A 27,060-nucleotide genomic window follows, 5' to 3' on the forward strand; every position below is an offset into this window, starting at 1 on the left:
AGAATGGCTACCATACAAGAAACATACCAAGCATGTGATCATAAAAAATAACTTGGCAATCAATTTCTAAAGTGAAAAACTTCCCAACTTAGTTTATTGATTCACAATACTGACAAGGTCTATAGGATAATTGCAATAGTATCTAGGGTTGAATGATATATGTCCTATTTTGTAAATGAAACTAAAAATTGGCAATTTCCTTGTATACAATACTTAATTAAAAAATTGGTCTTAAGGTCACAAAATCCATTATATGTGAGCATTGGATTCACATATACATTATGAAAAAACCCATCTTCTTTATGCCTAGAGAGTATAGGGAAGATGCATTAGGTGAAGCAAGAAGAGAAACATAGTAAGAGGAATGAAGTATTCAACATAAGTAGCCATAGAGGCATCAATTTTCTAGATTGACCAAAGGTAAATCTATTTGGACTCCCATGTGTGTTTGATTTTTTATTATTTGATGCCATACATACACCAAACATTCCATTCACCTAGAATTCTATAACATCACTATAGCCATAGATCAGTTGTCCATTCAACTTATCGATAGCTTGAAATGCATCTCGCTCATTGCTTCTCTTGTAGAAATCTACTACTAGGAAGTTAGTTGATATTTTTCTACATTCTCATTACACACAATGTATATGTTTTTAAGCTAGTCAGAGTTAATAGTGTAGGCTTATGTGACACTAGATTGTTAGGGAAAAATCTCCAAGAAGAGGGATTGGCTTGTTGAAGTCAAACTTTTTGATTTAACCCAGTTTGTGCAGCTTTCATTTGATAAACCAGCATTACCATATTGATTCTCAACTACATAATTTTATTGGTAATAAATTCCTTCAAAGGCCTCTTTTGATTATTGAGAAGCGAAAACAATAAAGCACTAATTTTTGGCAACCATGTCATTCATGGTAGGACAATCTCCACCATTTTTTGGCATTCTTGAGATTGGAAACAAGTATTTCATGAACCCAATTGTAGTGAAGACTTTGGTTAGCCCTTTGGATGATTTGACATAGTTTTCAATGAATACTGTAATGATTTCAGATGGGTTGGCTACTAGAAATGATGCAATCTCTTTTAATGTATTGATAGTGGGCATAAAAGTTGTGATGCTGAGGCAGGTGCCTTTAAAGGAATGGTAAAGCCAAATATCATTCTTGAAATCATACATGTCCAACACAAGATCCATCACACAATTATTCAGATGAATAGTCACACTATCCTCTTGGTTGGAGAATGTTATACGAGGGGTACCTGTGTAGGACTTCTCTCCCTAGGGAATGTGTTGGCAATATTATATATCTTCTCTTTCTTTCTTTTTTAGCCTCATCAAACTTACTTTCATAGTAACCAAGTTTCTTCCATTTACCTTTTCAATGTGAACTTTCTACTTTATGTTGATTTGTCCATGAACCTACAAGATATGGTTCATTATATCACTAAATCAAGAGATAGTACTTTTAGATCACATATTCACTAGAGCCTCGACTCAATTCAATTATAAGCATCATGCAAAAATAATGAAAAATACAACTAAAAAATTCAAGAGTAACTTTCCAAGTTTGATCATTTAGTATCTCTATAGCATTAACAAAAATAAAGAACAAGGAGTTAACAAAGAGAGTGATGAAATTAATTCACAATTGTTCATATTGTGAGATCTTTGTTCTACCCTCTTAGATAATGGATTGATAACCAAAATATCTATTTTGAGGATATGTTTATTAATTTTTTGCACAAAGTCAAAATAAGCACGAGTCTTAACTTTGAGTTCATATAGACAACATTTTGATTAGTTTGCATTTTCAAGATTTTAATATTTTATAACTTGATACCATAGAAGATCTACAAAAAATAAAGAAAAGACCCAATGCCTTCACAATTTTTTTTTTAACTTCAAACTATCTTGAATACATGTGAGATGTAAAAGAAAATGTTAACCTTCAACTAAAAATAACAAATATACAAAACAAAAAGATAATTTACATTGACATTTTTCTTAATGTTGAAATAAAACAACTTAGTGATAGGAAAGAACATTACAATTTTTTTTAGCTCTCCTAATCATCCAAAAATCTGTTGGAGTATGTATATGAGGAATTTTAGATCTCACTTCTATGGGCATGAAAAAATTAAGAAAATGTGTTTTCTAACTTGCTGATAGAAATTTAAAGCCTCTAAACTTGTAGTACTCAACTTTTGGAGCACAAGAAATCATGGCCTGATATCCTCTATTTTTTTGGTGGGAATCATGCTATCCAATAGAGATCCAAAATTAATTAATACAAGGTCAACCTCTAATTAATACAAGGTTGAACATTGCCCAAAATATACATCTTTTTGAAGGGTAGGTTACTTAACTTGGAGATATTAATGTTCACAGTTTTAGATTTGAATTTTTTTCTAAAAATCTCGACAAGGAGGTTCTGTAAAATCTTCTATGTTAAGAACATGTTTCCACAAGAGTCTCTCTACTTGAGAACCAAATATATTGTCTAATTAATGTTGCAAAGTAGCAAAGAAAAATAAAAAACATTTATGACAAATAGTTGCAAAATTTGTAGTTGTTAAAGAAAAAGAAAGTTAACAAATTTATCACTCTGCTAAATAAGAGACTACCTTTCAGCTCTATGTCCTTTCTTTTAGAGTGAATGCCTTGAAATTATAACTATTTTATAGGTGGTTATATATTGTTTAAGTTGATCTATCAAAATTTAACAAGTAGTCATTCTTATTTTTTCTAAAGTCAAATGATTCCTAGTTTTTAAAGAATATTTTCATCTCTAGTATCCTCTTTCTGGTGTTTATCAAATATCAACATGTTGATGTCATATAATGTTGTACTACTCATTAAGATGCCCCTTCCAATTATTTAGCTTGTTAACAGTAAGGTAAAAAGATAATTAGGTAATTTCTAGTTTGACCTTAGCTGGGATACCAATGGATGAGATTGTTCTATGAATTATCTATATTGGATAGGATTGATATATTTTTGTATAATAATAATGATATTTCTAACCAACTATGACTTAACTTGTATTTGGTAGTCTAATGATTGTAGCATGCCAACTTTTTTCTATTTAGTTTTGTATTATGAACAAGTTGTACAATGTATTAAATAAGATGAAGACATCTTGGACATGGTCTATGTAGTTTGCATATTTTGCAAGCATGAGTAATGATTGGTCTATTGCCACATATACCTTCCTGGCAACCACCATTTTCATAACATTTTTGTAAATCTTATGTGTGCATGTCCTAACCAAACATACACTCAACTAAGGAAGAGTAACTAAAATGTGCATAGGTATGTTACTCCTAGAGACAATTGGAATTACTAGTCACCCCCTAATGTACCTAGGAAGCCCCTAAATAAAATGAGGATATTGAGGATGTTCCAATTTTTTTGTAAAATAAGGATGGGATGGGGACATTTCCTACCCATTCCCACATTTTTTGAAGAAAATTTTCACTTCACATATGATTGAAGATAATTGATACTGATAAAATAATATAGGAGAAACAATGCTAAGAGAATCTTAATATCAATAGAGAGAAAACAATTGCAGATTCATAATTTAACACAATTGTTTATTTTGGGTTGCCTTTTAGGGAAAAATCCCAGAAGAAAAAAAAAGCACTCACTATTTAAACTCAATTGTTATTATACAATTAGATTGTTTCACTTCTACATAACCCTAAATAATTTGTTTTCTATTAGCACAAGCACATCAGTATGGAAAGTGAAACCATCAAGTGCTTTTATAATACAAATGGCCAAAAAAGTGCTTGTAAAAGGTGTTCCTATTGGTGTAATTAAATATTCACTAATTGCACTTACTTAAGCTTACTTAGGATAATGCATTGCATAGTAGTTTGTGATTGAGACACTTAGGAGTTTGCACCTCAATTAAACACATGGTGTAGGAGAATTCCACTCTAGGTGGTCATAGTTGTTATCTCATTCCACCTTTAGTGTACTTATCACATTATCATCCCCATCATCGCACATACTTCATTGCATAATGGAGGATAATCCACTTTTGGTGGACATGTGATTCCACCTTGTGTGGGTGATAGCTTAGCTTCTTCTTATCATTGTCTCTTATCACCTCTCCTATATAAGGAGGCCTATTATGTACATTTTAAATCAATCTATTGGATGCCAATTAAGTCCATTATCAATAATAGCATTATTGCATCTTAATGCAATTTTCTTGCCAATCTCTTGTGGAAGTTATCTTGGTCTTTAATTTGATCCTAGGGGTGTTGTAGAGTCACCTAAAACTCTAACATGGTATTAGAGCTCTCAGGTGTGAAGACTTCTTCTCAAGAAGTGTAATCTTAGCTTGACTCATTGTTGGTGCAGCATTTGGCAATGTGGACATCACAATTTGGAGGAGATTTCGAGAGTCATATTTTGTGACCTTCTATTGTAGGCAAAAATTGGAACTTGTTGGTGCAAATCAGAGGTTTAGATCATATAGAGGAGGTCCAAAAACCCCTAAATCAAATTTTGTTTCATCCAAATCAAACATCTGAGGCCAAATCTAGAGCCATTTGATTTTTGAAGGTGCGACAACGACAATTCAAAAAAAATAATTTTAGAAGCAATTTTCAAACAATGATATCTCCCTCATACAGACTCCTTTTTCTAAGCAATGTTTTTCGTTTTGTGGTAGAATTTCACAATCTACACAGTGGTGCAAGTGATTTTGGATCTCTGTCTCTAAATTTTTTTGAAAATTGCAAATCCCATTTTTTGCAACTTTTAAGGTTCTATTTAGACACATTTGGTAACATTTTCAAGTGCAATTTTTTTTGAAAGTGCATAATTTTTCCTCTACTTTCCAAACCTGTAATCAGATTTACCGCTTTCATAAATAGGTCTTTTTTGGTTATATTTGCACTTGGTGAATACTTGGTTTTTAATTTTCTTAATTGAATTAGTAATTTGAAGGAGTTATCAGTTTATTTCAGTCATTATTTGATTTCATTATGGATTTTTCAAAAGTTCTATTACTCACTCCATATAGCTATCATGAATGGAAACAAGTAGTTTCTAATCAATTGATGAGTTTTGGATTGCTTAGAATGATTCTTGGATAGGATCTAGAACCAACTATAGGTGTTGCAGAAGGAAGGAAATGGTTTGATAGAAGGGATAAAGCACTTGGCTCTCATAGATTTACCATCTCCAATGATTTTCTATATCATATTGTATCCTACACACATCCTCATGATGTCTAGACTACATTGGAAGGAATCTTTGGTAAACCTGATAGAATAAGAAAATTCAAATTGGAGAATGAGCTTATAGGTCTAAGTCCATGTGATTTTGACAATATTCAAGACTTTTTCTCTAAGTTCAATTCCATTAGATTGGAGCTTTCTAATTGTGGTATTACTAAAGACATTGAGCAATTGATATTATCTATTCTTTCCAAAATAGGTCTTGAATATTCAATCTTTGTTTCCACATTCTATGCTACTATGGATGCTCTTGGTAGTGCATATAAAATGACTTCTCTTGATGAATTTTTAGCTTAACTCACAAGGGAACAAGCAAAGTTAAAACACATTGATGTAGGAGAATCTTGGGTTGCCTTGTTATCTTGCTCATTTTGTTCATTTTGCATGTTGATGCTGAGTTACTATAGCTCCAGTGTACGCCAAGTGACTCTTCATTCACCAACTTACTCGGTATATGCCAAGTGATTCTTCATTTGCCAAGTTACCTAATGTATGCCAAGTGACCCTTCATTAACTGTGTTACCTAGTGTATGCCAAGTGACTCTTCATTAACCAAGTTACCCAGTGTATGCCAAGTGACTCTTCATTCACCAAGTTACCTAGTGTATGCCAAGTGACTCTTCATTTGCCAAGTTACTTAGTGTATGCCAAGTGATTCTTCATTTGCCAAGTTACCCAGTGTATGCCAAGTGATTCTTCATTCGCCAAGTTACCCATTGTATGCCAAGTGACACTTCATTAACTAAGTTACCCTGTGTACACCAAGTGACTCTTCATTAACTGAGTTACCCAGTGCATGCCAAGTGACTCTTCATTCACCAAGTTACCCAGTGTACACCAAGTGACCCTTCATTAACCAAGTTACCTCGTGTATGCCAAGTGACTCTTCATTAATCAAGTTACCTAGTGTACACCAAGTGACCCTTCATTAATCGAGTTACCCAGTGTACACCAAGTGACCCTTCATTAACTGAGTTACCCAATGTATGCCAAGTGACCCTTCATTAATCGAGTTACCCAGTGTGTTGTACCTACTATATTAGCACCTAAAAAGAATGGAGAATGGATAATGGAGAATGTGTACCAATTCCAGAGCCATTAACAAGATAATAGTGAAATATAGGTATCCTATGTCAAGGATGGATGACATAATGGATTGTTTGAGTGGAGCAAAGTATTTTACCAAGATTGATCTGAAGAGTGGCTATCATCAGATTAGAATCAGAGAAGGTGATGAATGGAAGATTGCTTTTAAGACAAAAGATGGTTTGTATGAATGGTTGGTTATGCCTTTTGGTTTGACTAATGCACCTAGTACTTTCATGAGGTTGATGAATGAAGTTCTGAAAAGATTCTTGGGTAAGTTTGTGATTATTTATTTGGATGATATTCTAATATTCAGCAAGACTAAGGAATAAAATCTTGAGCATATTAGACAAGTATTGCAAAGGTTGAAAGAGGAAAAGTTGCTGATTAATCTGAAAAAGTGTTCTTTTATGCAAGAGGAGATTGTGTATTTGGGATTTGTGATTTCAGCTAATGGATTGAAGATGGATCTTGAGAAGGTTAAAGAAATTTTGGAATGGCCTACACCTAAGAATGTGGGTGAGGTAAGATCAATTCATGGTTTGGCTAGTTTTTACAGAAAGTTTATAAAGAATTTCAATGTTGTTTGTAATGCTATGACTGAAACAATGAGGGGAGATAAAAAGGAATTTAAGTGGACACATGGGGCTAATAAGAGTTTTGAGACTTTGAAACAAAAGGTTGTTGAATTACCTATATTGGCTTTGCCTAATTTCCAAAAAGTATTTCAAGTTGAATGTGATGCAAGTGGTAATGCAATAGGAGCTATATTAAGTCAAGAAGGTAAGCGTATTGCTTTCTTTAGTGAAAAGTTGAATGATGCTAAAAGGAAATATTTTGTGTATGATCAAGAGTTTTATGCTATTGTTCAAGCCTTGAAGAAGTGGAGACATTATTTGATTCCTAAAGAGTTTGTGTTGTATACTGATCATAAAGCTTTACAATACTTGGGAAGTCAACATAAATTGAATCAAAGACATATGAAGTGGGTTGAGTACTTGTAGAGTTTTACATTTGTGATCAAGTATAAGAGTGGAGTTACTAATAGAGTTGCTGATGCATTGAGTAGAAGATGTTTTTTGTTGACTAAAATGAAGGTTGAAGTTCTTGGTTTTGATGAAATGAAGGAATTGTATGATGCTGATCCTGATTTTTCTAAGGCATGGAGAGAGTGTAGAGCACCAAATCTGACAGACCACATAAGTAAGTATGATGAATATTTCATTCAAGAAGGTACGTTGTTCAAGGGTATTCAGATGTATATTCCTAGAAGTCCTATGAGGTTAAATTTGATTGAGGAAAAGCATAGTGGTGGATTAGCTGGACATTTTGGAATTGATAAGACATTGAGTTTTTTGAAAGAGAAGTATTATTGGCCATAAATGTATAAGGATGTTTAGAAATTTGTAAAGAGTTGTGAAGTTTGTCAAGTTGCAAAGGGAGTGAGTCAAAATACTAGTTTGTATACACCTATTACTATTCTTGAGAAACCTTGAACTGACATTAGTATGGATTTTGTTCTTGGATTGCCTAAGATAATGAAAGGGTATGATTCTATATTTGTTGTAGTAGACAGATTTTCTAAGATGGCTCATTTCATACCATGTAAGAAGACATCAAATGCTGAGCATGTTGCTGAACTTTTCTTTAAAGAGATTGTAAGATTGCATGGATTACCAAGAAGTATTATTTCAGATAGAGATAGTAAGTTTGTTGGCTATTTTTGGAGGACTTTGTGGAAGAAGATGGGTACTGAGATGAAGTTTAGTTCTACATTCCATCCACAAACAGATGGATAGATAGAGGTGGTGAATAGAAGCTTAGGAAATTTGCTAAGATGTTTGGGTGGGAATAAGCCAAGTAATTGGGAGATGGTATTGGCACAAGTTGAATTTGCATATAATAATTCTGTGAATAGGAGTACAGGAAAGACATCTTTTGATATTGTTACTAGAATGAGATGTTGCTAGTGAAGAAAAAAAAAGTGCTACAAGATAAGAATTTGCTGATTTTATGGAGTCTTTGCATAAGGAAGTGAAGTTGAGGTTGGAACAAAGTAATCAAAAGTATAAGGAGAATGCTGATCAGTCTACAAGACACCATGATTTTCAAGTTGGTGATGAGGTGATGGTTCATCTAAAGAAAGGAAGACTCCCAGTTGGAACATATAGTAAGCTGAAGATGAAGAAATTTGGACCTTGTAAGATCTTGAAGAAGTTTAATAGTGGTAATGCTTATGAAGTTGAGTTACCTGATGACATGGATATATCTCCTATATTCAATATTGCTGATTTGTATGAGTATTGTGAGTCAGATAATGAACTTGTTGTATTAGAAGATTATCCTAAGAAGTAGATTGAAGAAGTTGAACATATATTGGATTAGAGAGTTGGCAGGAGCACAAGAGGAAAAGATTACTATGAATATTTGGTAAAGTGGAAGAATAGGCCTATTGAAGATGCTTCATGGATTTTTCAATTTGAGTTGGATTCCACTCAGATTGTGACCTCTCAATGTTTCAGGAGAATCATTCCTTTTCAACCCTGGTTGTCTGATGCAGGAGCATCTTGGGTTGCCTTGTTATCTTGCTCATTTTGTTCATTCTATATGTAGATGTCGAGTTACTATAGCTCCAGTGTACGCCAAGTGACTCTTCATTCACCAAGTTACTTAGTATACACCAAGTGACTCTTCATTCGCCAAGTTACCCAGTGTATGCCAAGTGACCCTTCATTAACCGAGTTACCCAGTGTATGCCAAGTGACTCTTCATTAACCAAGTTACCCAGTGTATGCCAAGTGACTCTTCATTCACTAAGTTACTCAGTGTATGCCAAGTGATTCTTCATTTGCCAAGTTATCCAATGTACACCAAGTGATTCTTCATTTGCCAAGTTACCCAATGTACACCAAGTGATTCTTCATTTTCCAAGTTACCCAATGTATTCCAAGTGACCCTTCATTAATTGAGTTACCCAGTGTACACCAAGTGACTCTTCATTAACCAAGTTACCCTATGTATGCCAAGTGACTCTTCATTAACTGAGTTACCCAGTGTATGCCAAGTGACCCTTCATTAACCAAGTTACCCAATGTATGCCAAGTGACCCTTCATTAACCGAGTTACCCAGTGTATGCCAAGTGACTCTTCATTCATCGAGTTACACATCGAGTGTTAGCATTTGGATGTGAATTCTGCAAGCTAACTTGTGAGATTTATTTTTCTCATGACATTTATGTTAAGATATTTTCTTAGGATGTGTCCAAACAACTTTTGGGTCGGCCTTCCTCTTATGTAATGTTCTAGAATAGTCTGTAAGCCATTTTGGCAAGTATATATAGAGTGTAGGCTTAGAGTTAGGCAAGTTTAAGAGAAGAAGATTGGAGAGCAGAACAAAAGGTGTGAATTTGTTGTTGGATCTTTGTAAGTGAATGTATTGTAATTGATTGTAACCCAGAAGGCCTTGAAACTGGGCATGTATGTTGAATATTTGAAGAATCAATAAAAATTATTTCATTCTTCTTCCTCCTTTGGTTGGTGTTCCTTGTGTTGCTTCCATTATGTTAACTCTTGTAGGGTGGTTTGGATAGCTGGGTGAGCCCTTGGCCCTAGTTATTCACTCTTTCCCTGCATCACTCATGGGTCAATTGAAGCCTTTAAAGCATCAAGCATTGGTTGCAAATGACTCCTCTCCAAAGGCTCCCAAAGAAAAGGGAAACAAACAACACAAGGATCTTAAGCAACATGAAAAAGGTAATGACTCTCCTTCAAAACATAATATTGAGTCTAAGTCTTCTTCAAGAGAGGAAACAACTAGAAGAAAGTGAGATAAATGTGCTTATTGCAAAAAGCTAGGACATGATGAGCATAAATGTTTCCATAAGAAGATTGATGAACTCACTCACATTCTTCAAAAGAACAATATCCAGTTGCCCTCATCAATTTCTTCTCCTTCTTCTCAATATTAGGCAGTTGCTACATCTACATCTACATTATCATCCAGAGGCAAAGGACAAGCACTCATTGCTTCCACATATCCTAAGCAAGGTAAATGACTTCTTGATTCAAGTGCATCACATCATATGACATCTTCTATGGATATGTTTTCTTCTATTAAGCCTTGTACTTCTCCACCTATATTGATGGGTAATAATACATACATGAAGGTTTGTGAGAAAGGTTCTATTCCTATGGGATAGGGTACATTTAATGATGTTCATTGTGTACCATCCTTGACCACTAATATCCTTTCCATTTACCAAATTACTCATGGCACCCAAGCTAAAATTGTTGAGTTCACTCCTAATTATGTCAATATTATGGACATGGAGACTAGAGATGTCATAGGTATGGGAGTTGTTGATCATACATCACACTTGTATTCTTTTGCACATTTTGTTGATATCATGATGATATTCATGATGTACCTAACCCTTTATCAAGGGCAAATAATTCATGGGAGGAGAACATTGGACACTTGAATCATTTTGTTCTTGAGACAAGTGTTGAACTTCCTACTCCTCCACCTCCCACTTCTTTGGACATGAGATCTACAATTCAGCAAGATGATCTTTATGCTTCAGATCTTGTAGTGTGGGATGAATTCCTAGATTCTTTACAAATGAATCTCATAATGCAGATTTGGTTAAGACATCTGAGGAGGTTTCTCTTGAAGATAATTCTTCAACTTTTTTGGAGATTTAATTTCCCAACTCTTCATGTTCTCTTGTTTTTTGACATCTCATAGGTCAGCTTGATGGTGTGGCAGAATCTTTGAGCTTAGAGACACCTATTCAGTCTTTAGAGATGCATACATGGAGAACTTCTTCCTCCTTCCTCGCTTTTTACATGGAGTGGCTTCTTCATCTTTTGATGTATTTATTTCTTCCTAAGGAGAGACATGTTTCTTGTAGGCATTGGATTATATTTTTCTTGTAGGTACTCTTCATATACATTGAAGCTTGTTCATTGTGGTGTGGATATCATGTCTCCTTATTTCCTTCTTATGGAGGGTATAATTATTTGTATATACATGATGTATGCAATTTTTGGGGGGTCTTGAGTACTCCATCCATCCATGCATCTTGTTTTCATCTCTCTTCTTGGAGGAGGGTTTTTCCCATGAGGTTTTCTTTCTCCACTTTATGAGAGATTGCATTTCATATATTGCATTGCATATTGTACATGGGTACCTAAAATGGCCTAGTAGCTAGGACCCATCTTGCATTGTGAGTTTAAGTGCATTTCCCTAAGTTACACTTATGAGGGGTGTTGGTGTAGTTAAATATTCACTAATTACACTTACTTAGTATAATGCATTGCATAGTAGTTTGTGATTGAGATACTTAGGAGTTTGCACCTCAATTAAACACATGGTGTAGGAGAATTCCACTCTAGGTGGTCATAGTTGTTATCTCATTCCACCTTTAGTGCACATATCACATTATCATCCTCATCATCGCACATACTTCATTGCATAATGGTGGATGATCCACCTTTGGTGGACATGTGATTCTACCTTGTGTGGCTGATAGGTTATCTTCTTCATATCATTGTCTCTTATTGCCTCTCCTATATAAGGAGGCCTATTATGTACATTTTAAATCAATCCATTGGATGGCAATCAAGTCCATTATCAATAATAGCATTCTTGCATCTTCATGCAATTTTCTTGCCAATCTCTTGTGCAAGTTATCTTGGTCTTTCATTTGATCCTAGGGGTGTTGAAGAGTCACCTAAAACTCTAATAGTCTCACTAGTGGTGGATGAGTACATAGTCTAAATAGAACTTGTCAAACACATATCCAACAATGCTATTGCATATATGCAGCAAATGAAATTATTTATATCATTTTTGGTCAAGTATACAATAATATTTGGCTGTATTTTTGTTCTAGTCTTTTCAGTATTGAATCTTATCAATATTTATTATGTCTACAATTCTATGTTTGTCATTTTTGACAATGACATGCTCTTCAGAGTTTAATAAATGATTCAATTTTAAACACCAGCCTAAAGTAAATTACTTTTTTGTTTAGCAATGTTTTAGATGTTTTGGTTTTGTCCTTTGTTTTTATTTATGGTTTCAGTAGGGTAGAATTATATGGATAAATGACTTTAAGACCAATTTTGTATAGGTCGAGGGCCAAGGAAAAGAAGTTTATTTCCCTATCAACTTACTAAAAAATTGAGGAAGGAATTTTGGATTTGTTAGAGCCTTAAGAGCCCTTATTTTTTGGTTGTTCTTTTGGCTCAAACACTTTCTAAAATGATTTCCCTATATACTTGAGCTTTTTCTTTAATTTAGCTTAAACACTTTGTCAAATGAGTGTCTCAAATTGATGTTGTAAAATTCATTTTTTGAATTCTTGCTTAATTTTTTTCTTCAATATGTAAAATATTTTCAAGCCTGGAAACCCTATTATTTTAGATCTTCCTACACAAATTCAGTACCTACTTACTCATGTTGTTAGTATTTTACATAGCAAACTCTAGAACCTAGTAGTAACCCATTCCCTTTCTATCCTCCCATCTATCAAAACTATTCACAGGCTTTCAAACATAAAATAGAGTGTGTTCAAGAGTGTGCAAGAATTCTACATCATCATCATCTTGACAGAACCAACAATGGAATATGAGAATAATAATTAAATTCACAAAAATATCTTTCAAGATAAATGCTTAAACAAGGAAAATAATATTCATAACCATGCCATATCTTGTTGTTCATACTCACATAAGTGTGACCCATGATTTAAGGGTAGTGTTGTCCTATTTGTGTCCACCATTCAAATAATGATGGTGATCCATGTATCTTTAGGAACAAAAAACTTTTGATCTCTGCTAAGATGTCCATTGCCTCTTCATTTAATGATTTGCAATATTATGCATCTAGTTCAATGGGAAAATTTAAGTCCTCAAAACCACCATTGAGCATCCTCAAATTTTGGCAACCACCAACATCGAGATATTTCAAAGACTTGAGTTGACCAAATGACTCTAGAAGACTCTCTAAGTTGGCATAGCCACTCAAATCCTATAATTTTAGAGTAGATAGAGCTGGAAATGTTTTTGGTAATTCAACCAGTTTATCACATCCCTTTAGAATAAGCATTTACATAGTGGACAAATTACCCAAGTTTACTAGGAAAGAGGTAAACTCAGTGCAATTGCTTATATCTAGTTATAATAAAGATTTGAGTTGGTCGAAGGTGGGTGAAAGGTTGGCCAATTTAGCACAACTAGATAAATCCAAGACTTGCAAAGAAGATAGGTTTTGAATACTCTCTAGAAGTGTATTAATAACAACAATCACAAGCTAGCTGTTGATAAGAGAAGAAAAACCTTTTCACTTACTGAGAAGAGAATAAAAACCTTATCACTATAGCTAATGAACTTTTCCATGATGATGAGCATCTGGGATGTCTTTATTTGAGTGAAACAACTACATAATTACATTAACTTCTTAGTTAAATATTCTTGCATGCATCATTGGCATTACTAAGCAATAGAAATAATCTAAATTATCCAATAATATTTGGATGATCTTTATAAGAAATTTCGTAATCCTCTCAACTATCCAACATTCTTCGGATATTCTCTCTAAATGTTCATGGTTTGTACTTTCATGAACTATGATCAATAATATCCAAGGCTCAAAGACCAATAGTTTTCTTTGGTTAGCACAAACCAAGTACCTTTTTAAAGTGCATAGATTTCACATGTAAAATTTTTAACACCACCAAGCAGTTTTTCTTACCGATCCTCATAAATGACTTGATCTAGAATGCACATACATTTTATTATAAATTCAATGGCTCGGTCTAGGTTTTCAGCATCAAGGTTGGAAGTATGATGTGAATTATATTTTCTATGTGTTTTATGTAGACTATTTCATATGTGTTTTGAAAAACAACTATATAGATTTCTTGAAGGAATACACAAACCATGGCTTGCGAACCTTGTCAAATTCAAGAATAGCCTTGCTTGACAAACTGGGGGCTATGAAACAATATTTAGTAAGCTCTAACATGAAACAAAAGGAAAATCCATATACTAGTCTTCAATTGCCATATTTATATATTATAAAACATAAATGATCTCAAATCTATATACTAATGTGGAATAGCCAAATTTACTTATAGAAGGTTAACATCACAAGCAATGGGCTAAAGGAAGTGGGAAAAAAAGTGCAATTCTTATTCACATAAGTTTTTGTTTTTGGCACAGTGTGAAAGTTGAAGGAGTAGCTTCTATAGTCATTCTTTCATAATAAATCAAGTGAAATCACCAAACAAAACATCCATTTTATGCCCTATTATGTTTTTCATAACCAAAATAACTTGAGGAGAAATGATCACAAAATAAACAAACAAAACTCGTCAACCACCAAGTGAAAGTAAGAGCTCTATGCTGGAATTACAAGTAGGAAAGGTAAACAACTGGGAGGGGGGTTGGGGTGGCGGTGGGTGAATCAGCAATTAAAACATGAACCCATAAAACTTTTTACCACTCATCCATCTCATGCATTCAATAGAAAAACTTGAAATAACATGTAAAGTACATACATCTAAAACATATGAACACATAAGAAATCACACATTTGACACCTGATATGATTACCTAGAAACCCTCCAAAGAGAAGGTAAAACTAGGGTGTGGATGAAACCCACAATTCTTCACTACTACAACAATAAAGTGTAGCCAATTAAGGTTACAATGATTTGACCATGAGACATGATTTGCAAAAGGCCTACCCTTTTAAAGGCTTAAAAGGACTGTTAAGTCACACCTTGTTAGAGGATTTCAACACCCTGTTAGAAGTGTGTCTGGCTAAAGGACTTTAGAATATTCACTTGGAATTTCAACCTATTAAAGGATTTACAGCAGTCTGTTAGGACTACTCCACCCAGGAGATTTAACTAAAATCACCTGTTAGGATGTTTCAACATAGATCTTGTGATTAGCTCTAGTAGCTTGATTAAAGATCAAATCTGTATAGTGTCTTCTTGATCCTCTCTGATCTGGTATGTCAATGTTGTATCCTCTGTCCTTGTTTTTCTCAAACTAATTCTACAATTCACTCTCTAAATCTTATAAATCTCCATGAATGCTCTGCTTTTTGCATGCAAACTTCACTATTCTCCTCCTTCAATTCCTTACATGCTGGTTATAAAATTTAAGGTTTCATCCTCCTTAAAAAGACTAGAAGACTTAGGGTTAGGTATGAATCTACGGTTGAGATTCATCCTTTTTGCCACTTAATCCTTCCCTTTTTCTAATTGGCTACATGTAATTGCATAGGGAATCTACATACAAATTTTTCCTTATCTTCAAAGATTGCATTCTATCCTTAGGTTGACTGAAAAATGGTTTACATAGTTGTTTGTACAATCACAAACAAATATGTCCAATCTATGATGCTTGGCACTTGAAGTTATTGATGCTCGGCACATACTATAATTTTGTTTCTAACTCGACACCTGAAATGCTCAACATCTATTGTTTGCTTGACACTTGAATCACTCAGCATGTATTGTCTACTTGGCACTTGAGTGACTCGGCACTCATTCTAACTCAACACAATCTTGTATATACATATCACACTTAGCATGTATTACAAGTTTGACATGAACTTAGTAAATGACTTAAGTGTGTTGACACTCAATTGTCAAAACCAATCTAAGATCAACAATCTCCCCCTTTGACTTGAGTGCCAAAAAAACTTAATTTTACATAATCAATCTAACCTTCACAAGTATAATATATTCACAACTTGGCTTATATACAAAACTTCAAAATTTTCAAAATTTTGCAATAGACTATATACCTCAAAATTTATATCTCCCCCTAAGTTAATGTGCCTAATCTATATCAAAAATCTATTCTCCATTATGAGTAGATTTCTCTCTTGCTAATACTCTTTGTCTTCAATGTTTTGATACTCTTTATCTGATATGCTTTATTTTCTCTTTGTTCAGTTTGCTCCTCCTTTTTTATTCACTTGTATCTCCTTGTTAATATTTGATCATTTCCCCCTTGCTTATTTACTCCCCCTTTCTTATTTATGTCTGCCTTTTTGACACTTATGTCAAAGGGTCTATACATTGATGGTGTATTTGTCCAAAAAGGATTTGTGGACCTCCATGATTATTTTTAGAGCAACATCCAATGACTTTATTTGGATTGCTATCTCTACTGCAAGGTGAACTAGTCTATCAAATGTAGAAAGATTAGAATCTTTCTTCAACAATTTTTCTACAAATCCTAGTTCTTTATAGAGTATCTCCATATGAGGGGTAAGGGAGGCTTGGATATTAATCAACTTGGCTCTTATATTAGCCTCTTTTGTTGTTAACATAGCTAGTTGACTATGTGATTGAAGTAATGAATGAAAGTGCTTCTCACTCTGAGCTGGGTTCTAAGGTAGTTTCATACCAGATACTTTTAAATTTCTCTCCAAACTCAGAATTCTATGGCTTGTTTCTTGTGTGAAGAGTTGGGATCACACAATTTAGTGTACAATGAGAAAATGTTCTCAAGTACCTTCTTCACTTTCTCAATTTTTATAGCCAATTCAACTTGTTGCAATGTTATGTCACCAGATATCTTTTCATTCACTTTTCCTTGAAATTTCCTTTCAGACCATTCCAATAGTTTTGCATTGGTGTCCTAGTCTTCATTGTTCACTTGTTCCACAATTTTTGATAACTATTCCAATAATGGTTTTGACTCTTTAGGTGTTTGCAAGTTGAATTCATCTAAGAAGATGTCTTTGATTTCTTGTAATGCTTGCCTCTATCTATACTCCTTCTTGAGTATTTCTTGATTTTTCTTCTTTTCCAAGGATTGAGTGCATTATGCATATCTGCTCTAATGTTATGGTTGCATAATCATATTTAGGGTTCACTATTTCTTCATCTAAAGGTACATCTCCATAGTGAATTACCTTAGCAACCTTTGAGGAACTTGAGCCTGGTGCTAATATTTGCAATGGTACAGCTTCAATGCTTAGCTCCTAAAGAACTTTTCTAGGAGTGCCTAATATTGGTAATGTTACCAATGCTTGAGCGGCTTCTTGCTTCTACTCCTTTGGTATGTCCTTAATTTCTTCAGATCTACTTCCATCAAACACAATGATCTATCTTGCACATTGTGTTTGTGTTGTAGGTATAGAAGTGTCTTTCTGTCCTATTTGCTCTATTGTAGTTTCTTCTTCTCTTGTAGTATGTTGTTGTTCAACCAAATCAACTTTATCAGTTGTGTCAACCTTTGTTGATGTGCCTATTAATGTTTGTGTTAAAGGTTAAGCACTAGTAGCTGAATGGATTGCAAATGATGGTTCTTGTGTGTTCACCTTATCCCTTGTAATGTTAGCTACTACCTTCTAAAGTTCATCAACACTGACCAATACTAGATTCTCACACAATCTAGCTTTTAGTGTGGATTGGTCAAGAATCTTCTTGAGATCTTCCACAATTAAAGGGTTGATGTTTTGAGTTGAACTATTAGAAACATCATTTATAGTTATAGTATCTGCAGGCATGCTTGCATCATTTGGAGTGCTCATGCTCAGCATTTGTGTGTCTTGCACACTCTGTTCTTCCTACTGCTCTTTAGCTATAGCCATCTCATATATCTTCTTTTGTGTCTCCTCCATAGTAGTATCATCTTTTCCTTTTACTATTTCATCTTCCTTTTCTTCCTCTTAATCTCCATTGTTTTCTCTCTCAAAGGGATCCTCTTCTCCTTCTTTAACTATTGTTAGACCATATATTAATTTCCACATTTTAGTGGACTTGTTCACAACATCTTCAATATTGTTCTGAAGTATGTTGAATGGCCTATATTTAGGTGCAAATTTGCTACTATACCTCTTATTTGCCTTGACAATTTGCCCTTTTATCATTATGGCATCACCTGGGCTAGTGTTGATTCCCTTATTTATTTCTCTAGGTTTAGACAGTAATGCCACTTATTTTCTACAATTTTATACAAATCCTTTGGCATTGTATTATCTAATTCAAGTGGAGTGTTCTTGAACTTGGACATCATTGCATAAACTAACTCTTCTACTTGGTTCTTCTCTTCTCTACCAAGCTTTTCAAAGTTAATACTTTTTAATCCTGTCAAGTCTGCATATTCTTAACATTATCATAGATATTCTCAAGATCAGATTTAGGTGCATTACTTACCACTCTAAACTGACTTGTATCTTCATACTCTATTCTTTCATCATCTATTTTTCATTGTGCAATGTATTTTCTCCTATGTTTCTTCTACACTAGGCCCTTCTATTCAGTAGCCTTTCTTCTCTCTTTGGCTTGCTCTTTGGCCTTTTGAGTAGTAGCCCTTGTACTTGGCATGGTTATTAGTGTTGTTGGCTTTTCTAGGTTGGGCTTGAGAATCTTCTTTGCTTTTGGTTTAGACATAGGTTGTGCCTTGGCTTTTCTCTTCTTAGGTGTTGATTGGGCTGGTGCCTCTTTGATTTCCATTTCCTCAGCACCTTCTTCTTCTTGGTCCTCACCCATGCCTTGGGTTAAAGCTAGAGGTTCTTGTGCTTGTACCTCTTCATCCTCTTCATCATTTTCTTCTTCATCATCTCCTACACTTTCTCCAAATTTTGCCTTCAATTTCCTCACTAATTTGTATTTCTTCTTAAGTGTGGAGGTTGTCTTCAACTCCATCTCAACTTTGGACTTGATTACATCATAGTTACAAAATATTTTAGCACCTTTATCAATCTCCTCTAGTAGAAGTGTAGTAATGGTAGCTGAGGCTTCATCAACATTGATCACATAACCTAGGGGTCTTAACCATCTTACCCTAGGTACTGCTACCTAAATTTATGTGTAATCAATGTCGACAAGAAAACATGTCATTGTAGTGTTATTCTACTAAGGAGAAAGGTATCCTCAACCTCTACTTCATAAACTTCTTGGAGTCTTCAAAATAGCTTGTCATAATTGTCTCAAAGTACTCTCCCATTTGCTCAATATACTCAATAATTTGGATTGCCACTGATCTATTTTTCTTCCATCCAACTTTACAAAAAGATGGGAATTCATTTTATACGTAGAAGAATATAAAAATTATAATTGATCCAAATTTGTATTGAGCACTTTTTATTTTCCTAATTGCTTCAAGATTCTCCATTATTTGTTGTAGTTGAAGCTCTGCAAGATCATAAGTATGATCTTTCTTGACAATTTTGTAACCAACATCGACTGTTATGTAGGGTACACTATTTAACCTGCTTGACTGATAGAACTTGTGGGAAATAACCCTTATTAAAAAGTCAAGTAAAGGATCTATAATGGTATCTATGGTCATTCCACGCTTGTTCCATTTAGCACCTGTGTTTTTCTCAATTACCTCTTTGGAGTCACTACGTAAGGTCTTTGGTTGATCTAGGGTTGGATAACCAGTCACCCTATGAACTATTCTTTTTGAAATCTTGATAGTTCCACGCTCTAACCACAGACATATAGCATGAATTATACTTAGAACTATTATTATCCATTTAGTTTTGAAAACCATAGGAAAATCTAGGGCATGGGTCAAACCCTTTCTCTCCACAATCTTAAATTCTTCCTTCAAGACTCCATTTTTGCAAAATATATCATATGCTTGTCTTATCTCCATGTCACCTATCCTCCTACTTTACAATTATAGCGTTTTCTCACATCTTGTATCATTATGACTTTAGGCAGAATCATGGATAATGTGCCTGATGAATCTTGTTTATAGGAAAAGTCTAGGATGACCTTGAAATTGGGTTGTTCGACCTCATTGCTAACTAATTGAACCTCAAAAGCTTCTTTCTCCTTTGCATTCTTTGAACTAGAGGCCATTTTTTCAAACTAGGGTTTATCAAATTTAAATTGCGCAACTCAACTTATGAAGAATACCTTTAAATTTTGATAAACTGGTGCTTGACCATCACTAGAATCTTTGTAAATTCTTTGAACTAGTTTTTGAATCACTTCTTTGCTCTACTCATTCTTGCTTTTGAATTTGTAATGATGAAAAATAGGTGAAAATCAACCTTATACCCTTCAAAATGTTTCATTTAATGCTTGGTACTTGTAATAGTTGTAAACTTGGCATCAACATGATTTTAGATTCACTCAGCATCTATAAAGACTTCCTTCACTTAGCAGCTACTACAAACTTGGCTTTAACTGTCTTTGACTAGCATCTCGACATTAACTAGTTTTTCACTCGGCATACTTAGAAGACTTTTCATGCTTGACAACACTATGAAAACTTGAAGATTTAACCTTGAATTTTCTACAACTTTTTGCATCTTAATTCATGCCAATTTAATGATTTTAATGCTAATTTCTTTTGGAACTAATGTATAATGCAACACTTTAAGTATCAATATCACATAACTCTTATTTGCTTAGTTTGATGAGGTGTGACCACTTGACCCATTGGGTGAAGTGCTCCTTTCTCCATTTGATGTACTACCAACATCTTTCTTCTTCCATGTCTTGTTCATCTCACTCCTAATGTGTTCAACATCTACCTTGCCTTTACCTTTATCAAATTCACAACTTGGTGCCTTGGACCTAGTTGGATAATTCTTACTAATGTGACTAGTCTTGTGACCACTAAAGTGAGTCCTAATGAAATTTTTAGGTACATGTCCATATTCCTGGCAATAGTGACAACTATATCTTGTATTGTAATCCCAGTTATAGGAGTTTTCATAGCTTCTCACCTTTTTTGGCTTGCTTGATGACCATGTGGACTTGGATCTACATTCAAAGGCTCTATGTCCATACTTCTAATAGTTTTAGCAGTGTCCCTCAAATTTTGGTGCATGCATGGTTCTAGTTCTACATTCATGTGCCTAATGACTTTGTTAGTTGCACTTGTGGCAATGAGTCATGTTCTTTGGCTTAGCATTCTAATTTGTATTCTTGCTACTGCACACATTAGTTGTATTTCCTTTCTTACCACAATTATGACAAGTAGGTTTGGAGTTCTTACCTTTATTGTTCCTTTCCTTAGTGGTTTTGGATGATTCTCCTTCTTCAGTGCTTTTGTAGCCCAATCCTAATGTATCTCTACTAAATCTAGGGGATTTTAATAGTTACTCAAAGTACTTGATGGCTTCATTTGGCTTGTTGAAACTTTGATCAAATTCCTTTTCTCTTTTCAAGTCATTCTATAGTTGTTCATTATGCAACTTCAAAGTGGTTATTCCAATGTCCTTGACATTCAACTCATGATGAGCATTCATCATTTGGCTTATGGTATTCAATTGCATGTTTGAGATCCTGGATAGCTCTGTTGATTTTTCTTCCAATCTATTTTCCAAAATTCTTGTGTCTTCTTCAATCATGGCCTTGTCTTTTATAGCTTTCTTCTTTTGTTTAGTCACCTCACACAGTAGTATAGCTTGTGATTCTTGCTCAAATTTGAGATTTCTAATCTCTTCAGCTTGTGCTCTATTCTTTTCCTTTAGATTTGCAATTATTACATTGAATTCATTGGAGTTACCATCTACAAATAGCATTGTGGTGTCAATCTCTTTGTATTGTGTGTCATTTTTTGCTATAGCAATCTCTTTCCTTCTCTTTAGGGAACTATTCAAAGCATTTTGGCTTCATTCAGTTGATGTAGTATGAGATGTATTTCAATCTCCTAGTTTTCAATGGTCTTTCCCAACTTGTAGACTTCTATTTCAAGATCTTTCCTCTAGGCTACAAAGCTTCTTCTTCTAAGAACTTAGCTCTGATACCAATTGTTGGAATTACAAGTAGGAAATGTGAACTACTAGGGGGGGTGAATTAGTAGTTAAAACATGAACTCATAAAACTTTTCACCACTCATCCATCTCATGCATTCAATAGATAAACTTGAAATAACATGTAATGTACATACATCTAAAACATATGAACACATAAGAAATCACACATTTGACACTTGATATGATTACCTAGAAACCCTCCAAAGAGAAGGTAAAAATGGGGTGGGGATGACATGCACAATTCTTCACTACTGCAGCAATAAAGTGTAGCCAATCAAGGTTACAATGATTTGACCATGAGACATGATCTGCCCTATAAAAGGCATGCCTTGTTAAAGGCTTACAAGGACTATTAATTCCCACCTTGTTTGAGGATTTCAACACCCTATTAGAAGTGTGCCTAGCTAAAGAATTTTAGAGCATTCACTTGGAATGTCACCCTATTAAAATATTTATAGCAATGTGTTAGGACTATTCTACCTAGGAGATTTAACTAAAATCAACTATTAGGATGTTTTAGCATACATCTTGTGATTAGCTCGGGTAGCATGATCAAAGGTCAAATATGTACAGTGTCCTTCTTGATCCTCTTTAATCTGGTATGTCAATGTTGTATCCTCTATCCTTGTTCTTCTCAAATTGATTCTGCAATTTGCTCTCTATATCTTCTAAATCTCCATGAATGCTCTTCTTTTCACATGTAAACTTCACTATTCTCCTCCTTCAATTCCTTAAACATTGGCTATGAAGTTTAGGGTTTTGTCCTCCTTAAGAAGACTAGAAGACTTAGGGTTAGGTATGAATCTATGGCTAAGATTTATCCTTTTTGCCACTTAATCCTTCCCTTTCTCTGATTGGCTACATGTAATTACATAGGGAATCCACATAAAAATTCGTCTTTATCTTCAAAAGATCATATTCTATCCTTAGCTCAGCTGAAAAATGGTTTACATAGTTGTTTGTGCAATCACAAACAAATATGTCCAATCTATGATGCTCGGCACTTGAAGTTACTGATGCTCAACACATACTGTAATTTTGTTTCTAACTCAATGCTTGAACTGCCTGGCATCTACTATTTTCTTAGCACTTGAATCACTTGGCATGTATTGTTTTCTTGGCACTTGAGTGACTCAGCACTCATTGGAACTTGACATAGTCTTGTATATACATATAACACTCAACATGTATTACTAATTTGACATGAACTTAGTAAATGACTTAAGTGTGTTGACACTCAATTGTCAAAACCAATCTAAGATCAACACTCTATACAAATATAGATCTAATACCAGGTATGCAATTTTATGTTTTTTAAATAGCATAGGTACTCTATATACCAAAAACCAATGATAGTAAGATAATTTTAAAAACCTTATATACCTAGTGTAGACACCTAAAATCCATTAGAAAATAAAGTATTTTTATTTTCTGAAAAGTCTCTGATGACATCATCATTTATTAATTATTTATTTATTTAATTTATTTATTTATTTTTATGCCATTAAATCCCCTTGTCTTAATTAAAAATATTTAATTAAGGAATCCCTCCCAAAAATGTTTAAATCTTATTTAAACATTATTTTCCTTATTTATTAATTATTTAATTAATAAATTGACCAAAAATTTCAAAATAAATATTTAATTTATTTTTTTCCCAAAACTTGGCCAATCTCCTTAAGACCACTAACCTCTTCCAAAATCTTCTAATCCTTCTTTAATTTCGATTAAAGGCTAATCCCATCATTTTTACCCCTAATCCCAACTCAAAATATTTAACTAAGGTTAAATATCAAGCCTCATGTTTATTAAAAATGTTTTAATAAATATTTCCTCAACCCAAACCCTTGAGATAAATAAACTTTATTTATCCTCAAAACCTTATGAAGTTCTAGACTCTTCTAGAAGGACTTTATCCTCTTCCTAAGCCTATCTCTAAACCCCCTTTTTAGCTTAATCCACCCCATCCACCCATACTAACCAAGCTTAGCTACTAACTCACCCACCCTCATTGAATGCCATCCACTTGCACATCTCTAACATCCCTAATCTAATCCTAAACCCAAGCCTAATCCCCCCCTAACCTTGTCACATTTTCTAAGCAAGCTTAAGACTTTTCTAAGCCAAGCAAAGTCAACAATCTCAACTCCCTCCAAAATATCCCAACCACTCAGCCATAAAGACTCTTACAAGCCCATTCATTGCTCTTACAAGCCATTTATGAGGGTCTTTAAGGGCCTGAGCCTCTTTTGTTCACTCATCCTTGCCCTTTCCTCCATCCACTCACCCTGTGACATGTGTCACTCCCTGATTGGCTGTAAGGAAGCACAATCCATGTGCTCTCCTCTCATGCAATCTAAGTCCTCCATAAGCTTTTTCCTTTCCTTCCATCTTAGCCCTCCATCCCTCAAGCCTCTTGCCTATAAATTGGATCCCCTCCCAAGCCATATCATCACAATCCTTAAGCTAAAGTTATAATGCCCTTTTGAGAAGCCTAAATTCGTACTTTTCCATACACCCACACCCAAATACCAAGAATCCATTGAAGCTAGTTTGAGAACCTTGAGCACACTTCCTAAATCCATATCCAAATTAGACTCATCCCCAAATCAAGAGAACGAACTCATTGAGAGAGCCCCTTAATGGCTCACATTCTCATTTGAGTGGCTTCTCTTTGTCTATCTTATATGTTATGTTGATTTAGTTAATGTTAATACTTTTGTTTTCATTATATTAGTGTTTCTAGCATACTAAAGTAGCAACCAAGATGGGAAATTGCAACCAAAATTGTCAAAGATATCTTTGAACAAACCCTAAAAAATCTCCTGCCGAGTCTCACTGATGTAGAAGTAAAGAAATCACTGAAAGATCATGAAGGTAATATGATGATTAGATTTCACACTTGTTTGATACTTATCAAAGACATTGAGCATGTTGTCAATGATGCAACAAACATGTGGAAACATATCTATCATCTACATAAACCCAGTGAGGATATTGTTGAAATCAAGGACAATGACAGCAGTGATGATGATATTGAAGATATTCCAGGGGATCTGCACTCAATGATGATAAATGTTGAGGAAGAATTCAAGGAAGATGAAATGGAGGAAGAAGAAAAGGAAGATGAGGAAGAAGAAGCTGATCAAGCTAAGGAGGAAGATGATCCTGTAAAAATTGCAGCCAAAGTCATTGCATCTCTTCCTCACTCTCCACCTAAAGCAGCTACATCAACTGCGAAGACAGCCTCTACTAGTGAGATTATGTGCACAACAGCTTCATCAATTGCCCAATCTTCACCTATCTCCTCTCAGCTCTAGACACCACCTATGCAAGTGTCTACCACTTCATTAACCAAGCTGTAGCCATCTTCATTGACCGAGGCATCATCAGCTACAACAGTAAGTTCATCAGGCATATCAACTTCTGTTGCAGCGTGTACAGTTAGTGTACCCACTAGTACTCCAATTTTTGCATCTATTAGTTCTCCCATACCAACCTGTACATCAATCTTGGGAAGAACATCAATTTTTGATACTGTTAGCACTTCTCTCAGTTTTCCTCTAGCTAGTCCTATTCCAGTTTTGTCAGCCAGTCCAGCCTCATCAACTATTGTTTCAGATTCAAAAGGAAAAGGTGAAGTCACTGCAAGAAAAGAAAAAAGATACATGATTTCCAGCAAGGCAGTGGATGAGGAAATAGACTTGGATAAGGACATTATCATTCCTAAGATAGATCTGGATAATGCATCACTTGATGAAATGAGAATGGTCAGTCAACTATTAGATCAGAAGGAAAGACAAAAACAACTGAGGCATGAGAGAGACCAGGAATATAGTATTATTGAAAGTGCTAAGAATATTCTAACAGAGGCTATAGGTGTTGAAGTAGATTCTACTCAACACATTTTGATTCAAGTCTGTCTGAAGAACCCGAGTTTATTTTACCATTTGGCCGACTCAGTTATATTTTGTTTACTTGTGTTTGGCCGACCTTGCATAAATAATTATTGAAATGGTATATATATGTAATTTATTATAAACATTCAAGGGATATAGAATATTGCACAAAGGAGGGACATAAGATATGATATGCGAATTCATTAACAGAAAAGAATACTCAACAAGATCTACCAGGAGCGGAAATGATTTCATCAATCATAGAAGGTGATCTACAATAAAGAACTCAGTCAAATTGTAAGTTGATCTGTTGGTTCATCCTAACAGGTGAATCATTTTTTTTGTAAATCCTTTAATAGGGTAGACTTAACCATCTTTATACAAATCTCCTAAAAGAGTGTATACTTATAAAGTATGTTTGTAAATCCTCTAACAAGGTGGATCTAGCAATCCTCTGTGCTCCTAACAGGGCAGATCACTAGAAGTGATCATTGTAAGCCTTAACCGGCCAACTTCATACTGCAATAACGAAGCTTTGTGGGTATCATCCCCACCCCAGTTTTACTTTCCACTTTGGAAGGTTTCTGGGTCACCAAATCTCTATGCATATTTGATTTAAATGTTTAATAATTTTTATGTAGCAGGATAGATGAGTAAATGTTGTGTATGGTTGACTTAAAAGTTTTATTGTTACTGATTCACCCCTCCCCTCTCAGTAACCTATTACATCTTGAATATTTCCAACATATGGGTCATTCATTCATCTATTTCACTCTATGTTTTGTTCTTATAAGCTAACAATCTAACATTTGTTTTTGTTTGAGTGGGTTGTAGGGTGTTTTTCTTGTTTTTACAGGTTGAAAGACGCACTTGGGAGAAAGACATACCCTCTGAAACTCGAAAATAATCAAAAATATAATTTTTTTTTGAAAAAACTCACGCATTTAAGTTTTGTTCACACACAGTGTCATCTTCACAAATTGGCATCTGTGCCTGGTGAACTGTCGTCTCCGCCTGGTAAACTGTCATCTTCGCAACCTCAACTGTCAT

The 27,060-nt window shown here is 34.4% G+C and overlaps 1 pseudogene; it reads right to left on the minus strand.

Annotated features, from left to right (window-relative positions):
- Positions 1-306: 306 nt before the first annotated feature.
- LOC149564409 (PI-PLC X domain-containing protein At5g67130-like) lies at positions 307-27,060 on the minus strand (annotated as a pseudogene).

The sequence above is a fragment of the Cupressus sempervirens genome, chromosome 3 (genome assembly GCF_028749045.1).
Source record: "Cupressus sempervirens isolate cs-2001-9-10 chromosome 3, ASM2874904v1, whole genome shotgun sequence".
NCBI classification, from domain to species: Eukaryota; Viridiplantae; Streptophyta; class Pinopsida; order Cupressales; family Cupressaceae; genus Cupressus; species Cupressus sempervirens.